Source organism: Triticum aestivum, chromosome 2D (genome assembly GCF_018294505.1).
Source record: "Triticum aestivum cultivar Chinese Spring chromosome 2D, IWGSC CS RefSeq v2.1, whole genome shotgun sequence".
NCBI classification, from domain to species: Eukaryota; Viridiplantae; Streptophyta; class Magnoliopsida; order Poales; family Poaceae; genus Triticum; species Triticum aestivum.
The window spans coordinates 600,578,654-600,587,515 of record NC_057799.1 but is presented as its reverse complement, the minus strand read 5'-3'; the positions used below and the strand labels follow the sequence as shown (position 1 = coordinate 600,587,515).

Genomic DNA, 8,862 nt, shown 5'->3' with positions numbered 1-8,862 from the left:
ACTGAGGACCCTTGCCATTTCCGTTCTTCTTTCCCTTCCCTGTCCTTTCATCATCTGAAGGGGGATCCTTGGTACCATCGGAATCGGCGTACTTGACAAGAGCCTCCATTAGTGTACCCATATCAGTGCAGTCACGTTTAAGCCGCCCAAGTTTCATCTTTAGGGGCACAAAGCGACAGTTTTGTTCCAACATTAAGACTGCAGAGCCGGCATCCATCTTATCCGATGAATGTATGATCTTCTTGACCCGGCGAACCCAATGGGTCGTGGATTCACCCTCCTGCTGCTTACAATTAGTCAAATCCACAATTGACATAGACTGCCTACAGGTATCTTTGAAGTTTTGAATGAAACGGGCTTTCAGCTCAGCCCAAGACCCAATGGAGTTCGGTGGCAGCCCTTTCAACCACGTGCGGGCAGTTCCATCTAACATCATGGTGAAATATTTGGCCATGGCTGCCTCACTGACCTCTAGCAATTCCATAGCCATCTCATAGCTCTCAATCCAGGCCGCAGGCTGTAAGTCAGTTGTATAGTTAGGCACCTTCCTAGGGCCCTTGAAGTCCTTAGGTAGACGTTCATTACGGATAGCTGGCACCAAACAAGGGACACCCCCGGTCCTGGTAGGGATACCCACATCAACGGAAGTCGTCGGATAAGCCGGGGGGGTCTGGTAAGCCGTTAATTGAGGCACCTGCTCCGCCTCTTGCCGCGCTTGGTCTGCTGCGTAAAAGGCTCCATTATGAGCCGGGGCATGGCCAGGGGGCGGGTCATGGCGTCGGACATTACTTGAGCCGGTAGCTGAGACCATGTGCCGGCTGTAACTCGGGCTCTAGCCTGGACGAGGGGTCGAGTGGATCCTGTCCCGGCTGTAGGAGTACGCCTCTTGCTGTGCCAGAGCCGTCTGCAGGAGTTCCCTGTCCCGGCGGGTTTCGATGGCCGCCGGAGAGTCGCTGTCAACAGGGAGAGCCGCCAGTCGTGCTGCCGCAGCCACCATGTTCTCCAGCGGGTTATCATAATGACCCGGGGGTATTGGCACATACTGAGGCGGGGCAGGGGGCACCTGGGGAGGCCCCATCACTCGTGGCTGAATAAGGGGTCTAGAACCGGGCGCAATGACCCCTGGCGGGTTACTAGATCCTGCACCCGGCGTGTTGAAGAGATTGCGTGGATCATAAACCGGTGGGAGTCGAGACTGGGCCTTCTGATGCCTCCTTCTCATGACCTCATTGGCCGCGTTCTGATCCATCGTGAGATGGAAGGACTGCGCCTGAATCAGCTGAGTCCGGGCATCGAGAGCCGCCCGCTCCGCAGCCAGCCTGATCCCTTCCGCTGCAAGATCCTCTTTAGCTTTTATCAGATCTAATTTTAACTGTGCCACCTCCGCATCATGCTGAGCTTGATCCGCCGGGTCAACCGTGGCGGTTAACAGGGTCGTCATCTTGTCCGTGAGATCCATCAGCACCTGAGCCGGGGAAGGCACCGGGTTTCCCGCTCCGGTAGCGGGGTTCTGAACAGGCTGCGCACCAGCCATAAAAACTCCAACCTGACTTGGCGGCTCAAAAAGGTCCGGAATACTGTCGCCATTGGAACAACCCATGAGCCTGCCATCTTGAAGTTGGTACAACGAGTTTGATTCATAAGTGGCCGATTCGCCGTCGGAGCCGGCGGCCGCCTCATCACCAGACCCGGATGGAACAGAGGGCCCTCCATGGATGCATCCCACAAAAGCGCGCCTTAAGGTAGGCCGGGCCCGGGCGGGTCGTGCACGCTGAGCTGTTTCGATGAGATCGGCGCAGAGATCCGGCTCGGGGCCCGGCTCACCAATCTTGCTAATGAAGACATGAATTCCGCCAAAGGGGACCCGGTACCCGTACTCAATTGAGCCGGCGTCGGGGCCCCAGTCCGCATCGTCGATGTAGAGCTTGCCGCGACGACTCTTGGTCATCTGGCCCACAGCGTATCCCTTGAGCCCTTCGAAGCTGCCCTTCAAGAACTCAAATCCACCGTGCGCTGGCCCCACGGTGGGCGCCAACTGTCGTGGAATTGTCACGGCAGATGTCCTCGAGCTAGGACTTGGTCGTGGAGCCATCGCAAATAGGAAGCTTGAAGGGGTTATGCGGGACAAGGAACACGAGGGTTTATACTGGTTCGGCCCCTTACGGTGAAGGTACAAGCCTACGTCCAGTTTGGGGTGATATTGATTAGGGTTACGATAACCAGGGAGCTAAACAGCTATGCCCGGCTCTCGATGATCTTGTTCTCGCCCTTCAACCGCTGCCGGGTCGTCCATTTATATAGGGAGGAACACGCCCAGCAGCCCTTAGAGTCCCGGCCGGCTCATAAGAGTGTTCGGCTCGGACTCTAAACTATACTTGCCTTACGCTACAAGTTCTACTATAATAATGATTGTAACTACGGGCCTTAAGCCATATCCGGGTCTCAGCCCACCTCTGGCCCATCGTCTTGAAACTTGGCTCCGGGCTTCTGGCAACGACCGTACGAGTAACCCGGCCCCTCCTGGCGGGTGACTCTAAGGTCCATATCCTCAACACTAACCCATCTTCAAAAAGCGTCTTCCTCGAGTTTCATCCGAGGAGTACATGGATTTAATTCATGTTCGTAAGGGTCTGCAGATCCCTTCAGCTCTATAACATGCTGGCTTTCAACAAGAAGGGACCAAGCAACAGTTATCTCCACTTCACATCCACCAATGGAACAGCTTTCTTGACTCACGTTGCTGGATTTGGGTATGAAGGTAACACTTCCACTGATTTCTCCACATGCTGACAAGGCCTTTATAAAAATGGTAAGCCTTCCCATTGATTTTACAGAAACAACTTGCCTTGACAGCTCTAGATTACCCTCTTCATCAATGGGCATTTTTCCAGCTTGTGAATCAAGCAACAAAATGCCTTCAGTTTTGTCCTCAAGAAGTGCATAACAAACAATGCCATTTTCACAAGGCAATGAGCCATGTACTACACTGACACTGAGGATAGTGGCTTGGACTGATTGTTCAAGATGCTGACACTGTAACTCTATTGTGCAAAGGCCCTTAAGGAGAAGTGTATCACGACGATCACCATAATTATCACCATGAGAAGGGAAGGCTTTACTGATCAGTACTTCTATCTTTGGACCTTACTGTGCCCTTTAGCTTTAGATCAGCTTCAATTGTAACAGTGTCCCCAGACATAATTGCACGAGACGGGCCAGTCAAGTGCAAAAAGGGATTCTGCAAGTATTATTAGCTTGTCAACAAGGCTGCAGGCAGTAAGAAATAGAAGAAAAGGAAAGTACCATTGCGTACCTCTTTCGTAAGGATTTGGCAGTCATCCCTAGTGCGAAGGAAGAGAAGGTTGCGACGGTAGTCCACCATGTCTCGGGCAGCGACCACGCCGTATACCTCCAGAGGCCACTCGAGGGCGAAGCCTTCGGTTTCTGTGACATTGATGGAGTAGATCTGCATGGTACTCAAGAATCTAGCACCCATTGGAGTTTGGCCAGAGTGGCCTGGCATGTAGTGGGTGAAGTGCATGGAGCTGAATATTGCTGCACGCAACCAAGTATGTATTAGAAATCTAACGTGAACTAACTTAAGAGCTCACAAATTAATTTTACGGTCCATTCAAGTTTGCTAAATCAACAAGAACAAAGATAAATCAATATGGTAACATAACAAGTAAATCGCTACACTTACAGGACGGATTAGCTTGCTTGAGATATGCAGCAAGTACAAGAAGAAAAGAAAACTAATTTAAGTATCGCTAGCAGGCATCAATATTTTACTCTACATCAACATTTTCTATTTTCTATTTTTCAGCAACAAATAATTGAATTGGAATGTCACAAGGGAAACATGCATCGACCCTCCATTAACCTCTATGTTATCTACCGTTCATATGACGAGAATGCGACCCAGTATTATTCTCATATGCACCCTCCATTTACCTAAGTTTTCTACCATTCATATGGCGAGACTTATTTTCAAAATATTCTAATTTTATTTTCAATAATTTCATTGCTATAAATTCTCGCAGCAACATGTTGGGTGTTACCTAGTTTCATATGAGTTTCGTGTATTATTATACCACATGCAAATGAACTACGAGAATTAAATCTACATCTACGTCATGCACACACACACATATATAAAGAGAGAATTTTCTATCAATAGTTACCATGGAACTCATTTAAGGTATCGACATTGTAGAAGGAAAAAATACTATAACAATGGAAAAATACGATTTTATGTGCCCTGCACAAAATAAACAAATGGTTGAGTTCCTATACATGTTGCAGCAAGCTGAAATGTTCTTTTTTTACCGAAGAGGAAGCAAAGAGTCTTATTTTCCCAATCCTTGTGCTGGATATCATTGGAATGATGTTCCAGTATTTGTTCCATATTTTTTAGATGTTAAACAGTTAAAAACTTAAAACCTTAACGAACCTTAACAAGTTCCCACATACAACATTAATACATACAATTTTGCCTATATATAATTCCTACGCAATGCACTTGTACCTTACTTGTACTAGGTAGAAAAAGAAGAGCAAACTAACTGAAGTATCGCTAGCACACATGCATGTTTACTCACTTGGATCTTCAAAGCTGCGACCCTTGCTGTATATATTTTCCCAGCGTCTACGATGGGCAGCGAAATAATACTCCTCGGCCTTCTTCTCCTCCTCATACTCGTCCACATCTCCATCCTCATCCACATCCCCATCTTCATCCACATCCACCGCCTCTTTGGGGACATCTTCCTTTATAGATTTCATTGCCACTGACAATTCTGGGACCCAATCACCAAGCCTGTTGATAACTGCAGAGATGAACTTCAATGTGGAGCAGCAGCGTACGAAGGACTCACAGGAAAACATGCATATCGCTAGAAATTTCGATTCTGTTGACGCTAGCTGGCGCATGTCGTCCCACAGGTCATCGAACTGCCCCGCGAGTACACCATATTTGAAGCTGCCACCGCCGCCAATATTGCTGTGCATCAGCACCAATTTGCCCTCGTCGCCGGCTCTCGCTGGCCGGATTATGCCCTTTGCTTCAGACCCTTCCATCTTCCGAGTCTCAGAATCGGCAAGACGGGTGATCTTTTCCAACAACTGGAGCATATCCGATTTCAAGTCCAAGAGATTATCGTGATCCGCCGAGTTCTCCCCTGCATGGATCCGGCGTATACTCTCAAGCACGAAGATTGCAGCCTCATAGAGCTCCTCTCTTAAGCACGAATACTCGCCACTGCTTGCCTCGGAAATCCCTGCGGTCGCCATCTCACCGTCCGTCCTTTCTTCTCCACACCGCCGCCGCCGCCGCTTTTTTTTTTTTAGGGGAAGGTGAAGGCAAAGGTAAAACCTAGGGTTTTCCAGATAGGGTTCAAAGGGGCGAGTGCTCATTATATAGTCTCTCAGGCTCAGCCCGGCCGAGTAGATCGAGAATTCTAGACGCGGCGCACCTCATAGCCAGCATACAACACCGGGACCGAGAACGCCTCTTTGGCGGAGATATAAGTCCGTTTTCCCCTCTAAACTATTCCGGTTCCGATTCTTCAAAATAATAATAATAAAAAACTTTCCGGTTTGGTCGCTTCTCGCCTTAATCTATCTTTTGCGCCCGTCAAAAAAAAAAAATCTATCTTTTGCGGAAAAGCTATTGGCGAGCTGGGGTGAGATTCCAGTACCCAGAGCCATCTGATTTGGATCGAATGGTGGCAGTAAAAAATCCCCTTAAATTAAACAAACTATCATGACAGTTTTGTAAAATGTCACCCCCACCACATAAACTGCCAATCCAGTGTTCGCAGTTGCCGACCCTGCTGCCGAACAGCGATTTGCGTCCATCTTGTGCGCATCTAGCCCCCCAATATAAGGATAACTTCAACACCTTGCATCAATAGGACACGTCGAATATCCACAAACTCATATGAACGTGTTCGCACACAACATAGGTCGCCCATCCAGCCGTAATCATCAAATCAGGATATCAAAAGTGGGCCAAATGGATCCGGACGTGCTTGATTTGAGGGTTATCCCTTGAGACTAAGGATAGCCACTTTTAAAGTGGTTGCCATGTGTTTGGTTAATGATTTTGGATGACTGGGGATAGCTTGATTCGAAGAATATTCACTCAAAAAGGGGTTGAAAGGAGTAGCGAAAAGCTGGCGGATAAGGGCAAGCCTCGGACGAAGCGGTGCACATTGTCTCACCTTGCCCCGATGTTGCATATCTCACCCCTCTCCATCTCTCTTGCATCCAACGGTGGCGGTCGCCGCACAAGCCAGTGAACACCATGGCTATGGGTGCCAGCGTCCAGCTGGCTAGCGTGTGTCATGAGCGAAGAAAGGGAGCACATGTGGCTCAACTGGTTGAGGGAGCCGGGGGCAGCGGTGAGGGGCGCAATTGCGGGGGTGTTGAGGGGCATGGTTATGCGGCAGACTTTGGGGACGAAGGCGAGTGAAGTAGGCGGACATTAGGTAGAGGACTTGTTACTCCGAACTCCCAGAACGAATCTAGGCTCTAACGGTCCTGAACTTGGAGGAACGAGTATGAATGCGGAACTTATAATGGACAGTTGGAAGCACCCCACAGTTAAAATCTTTCAAAAAGTTGTGCCCGAGGTTATGGGCGACCGGGAAATTTATAATGCTAGGCGTAGAACAACGTCGACTAATAACTAAAACTTGCTTAACCATGTTTGTAACCATGATTGTCTCTTCTTGTTGGACTGCAAGCAAGTAAAGGACACCGTGGGATTATGAATGACTCATAGGCAGGTGTTCAGGAGCACTTCTTGATCAACTAGTTGCACAACTGCTTGCTGCAACCTCAACACTTAACCATATCTTACCCCTAAGTAAGGTTAGTTTTGTTGGGAAACGTAGTAGAAAACAAAAAAAATCATCCGACGATCCCCCAGGAATAATATGAAGATGCATATAAGGTTTGGATCAACGAGCATTACCGACTTTGGAGTGCAGCGGAAGTAGATGAGTCGGTGTATATCGTACTTGGAGTCCCTCGTACCGTAGATGAACGATCCGTCGAACAGAAGATTGAAAACAAGACCTCTCTACTTGGTTGCAAGCTTACGGTCTTCACGATCTGGCAGTGCTTCGCCGTGAAGAGCTAATCATCACCGGAGAATTAGAGGAAGGAGATTAGAACCACACCGGGCTTCTTATTATGAGTATTAGAGGAACTAGGTCTAGCACTAATTAGATCAAATAGGATCAACTAGAATTAGAACTAGATGAACTAGAGGAGGCTCCAAAACTCGTGTCTCCAAAGGGCCAAAGTCCTCAAGTATATATAGGTTAAAGGGAGGGGAGAGGCGGCGCCACAAGGGGTGGAACCCCCCCCCCCCCCCCTTCACTACAAAAAAGACACATCCATGACATTTTGGGCCGAACGATTTTTTTTCTGTCATGCATATGACACTTCTATGACGATAATTGTGACAAAACCCGGTATCATCATAGATGTGGTGGGCTCCTACTTCTATGACAAAAAATCATGACAGAAAATGGGATTTTCGTCCTGGGTGGGCTGGAGATGCAGCTGCATGACATTCTTTGGGCCGTCCATGACGGAAAAAACCGTGGTAGAAGCGATGGCGAGGAAAATATTGGGGAGTTGCCGGTTACGGTGGGTGGTCGGGGCCGAGCGATGCACGTTTCTCTCGTACACGTACGCGCGTGGGTGCGAGGCGCTGGGCTCTAACTGAACCCGAGCGAGACGTTCGCCTACTGAACCCGAGCGATTGCACTGTAGCTACGCGTTACTGAACCCGAGCGATCGATCGATCCCTGGCTGTTAACTGAACCCGATCGAGCGATTCCTTCGCTACTGCTGCTAACCGAAGCCGATCGAACCTGCTGCCTCTTGATGAACAGTGAGCGTTGTTGGGGGGGTTGGATGAACAGGACCCCGTGGTAGTAGAGGCCGTCGCCGCTGGATGAACAGGACCCCGATCGAGCCGGTTGGGGGTGGATGAACAGGACCCCGTGGAGGGCTGGATGAACAGTAGCCCGTGAGGGGTGGTTGAACAGGACCCCATGGAGAGGGCTGGTTGAAGAGTAGCCGGTGGAGGAGCGGTGTAGGCTGGATGAACAGGAGCCTGTGGATGAACAGTAGCTGGTGGAGGCAGGAGGGAGACGTCGTGGATGAACAGTCGCAGGTGGAGGCTGGAGGAGGTCGACGGTGGATGAACAGTAACCCGTGGAGGCTGGAGCGAGGCAGTAGATGGTGGATGAACAGTAGCCCGTGGAGTCCCGTTTTGCGGTACGCCACAACCCTCCCGATGAACAGGACCCCCGTTTCGACCGTAGGAGGTCAAAGAGAAGTCCGTTTCCTCCGTTTTGCGGTACGCCACACCCCTCCCGATCAACAGGACCCGTTTCGATCGTAGGCACTTGAACACAAGTCCGTTTCCTCCGTTTGGGGTACGCCAGACCTCTCCCGGTGAACAGGATCCGTTTCGACCGTAGGCGGTCGAACACAAGGCCTTTTCCTCCGTTCTATGGTACGCCAGGCCTCGTTTCGGCTGTTCCGTCCAAGCCGATTGGCTCCGATGAACACGACGCATTTCGTTGCCTCCCGATGAACATGACGACACAATTTCTCCGTTCTGACCCAGTCGGTTGGCTGCCGATGAACATGACGCCGTCGCTGCCTCTCCATGTACACGAGCCCTAGCTGTACGTATGCGCGAGTAGGCGTTCAAGACCCCGCCCGTATGTACGTACGTGGCCATATTTACTTTCTTGCACCCTGGCTGTACGTACGCATACACGATATTGACAGGACTGCGTGACATGCTACGTGCGCGCTACTACGACATGTGCC

The 8,862-nt window shown here is 49.9% G+C and overlaps 1 pseudogene; it reads right to left on the bottom strand.

Annotated features, from left to right (window-relative positions):
• Positions 1–2,470: 2,470 nt before the first annotated feature.
• Positions 2,471–5,421, bottom strand: LOC123050297 (uncharacterized; annotated as a pseudogene).
• Between the last annotated feature and the right edge of the window lie 3,441 nt (positions 5,422–8,862).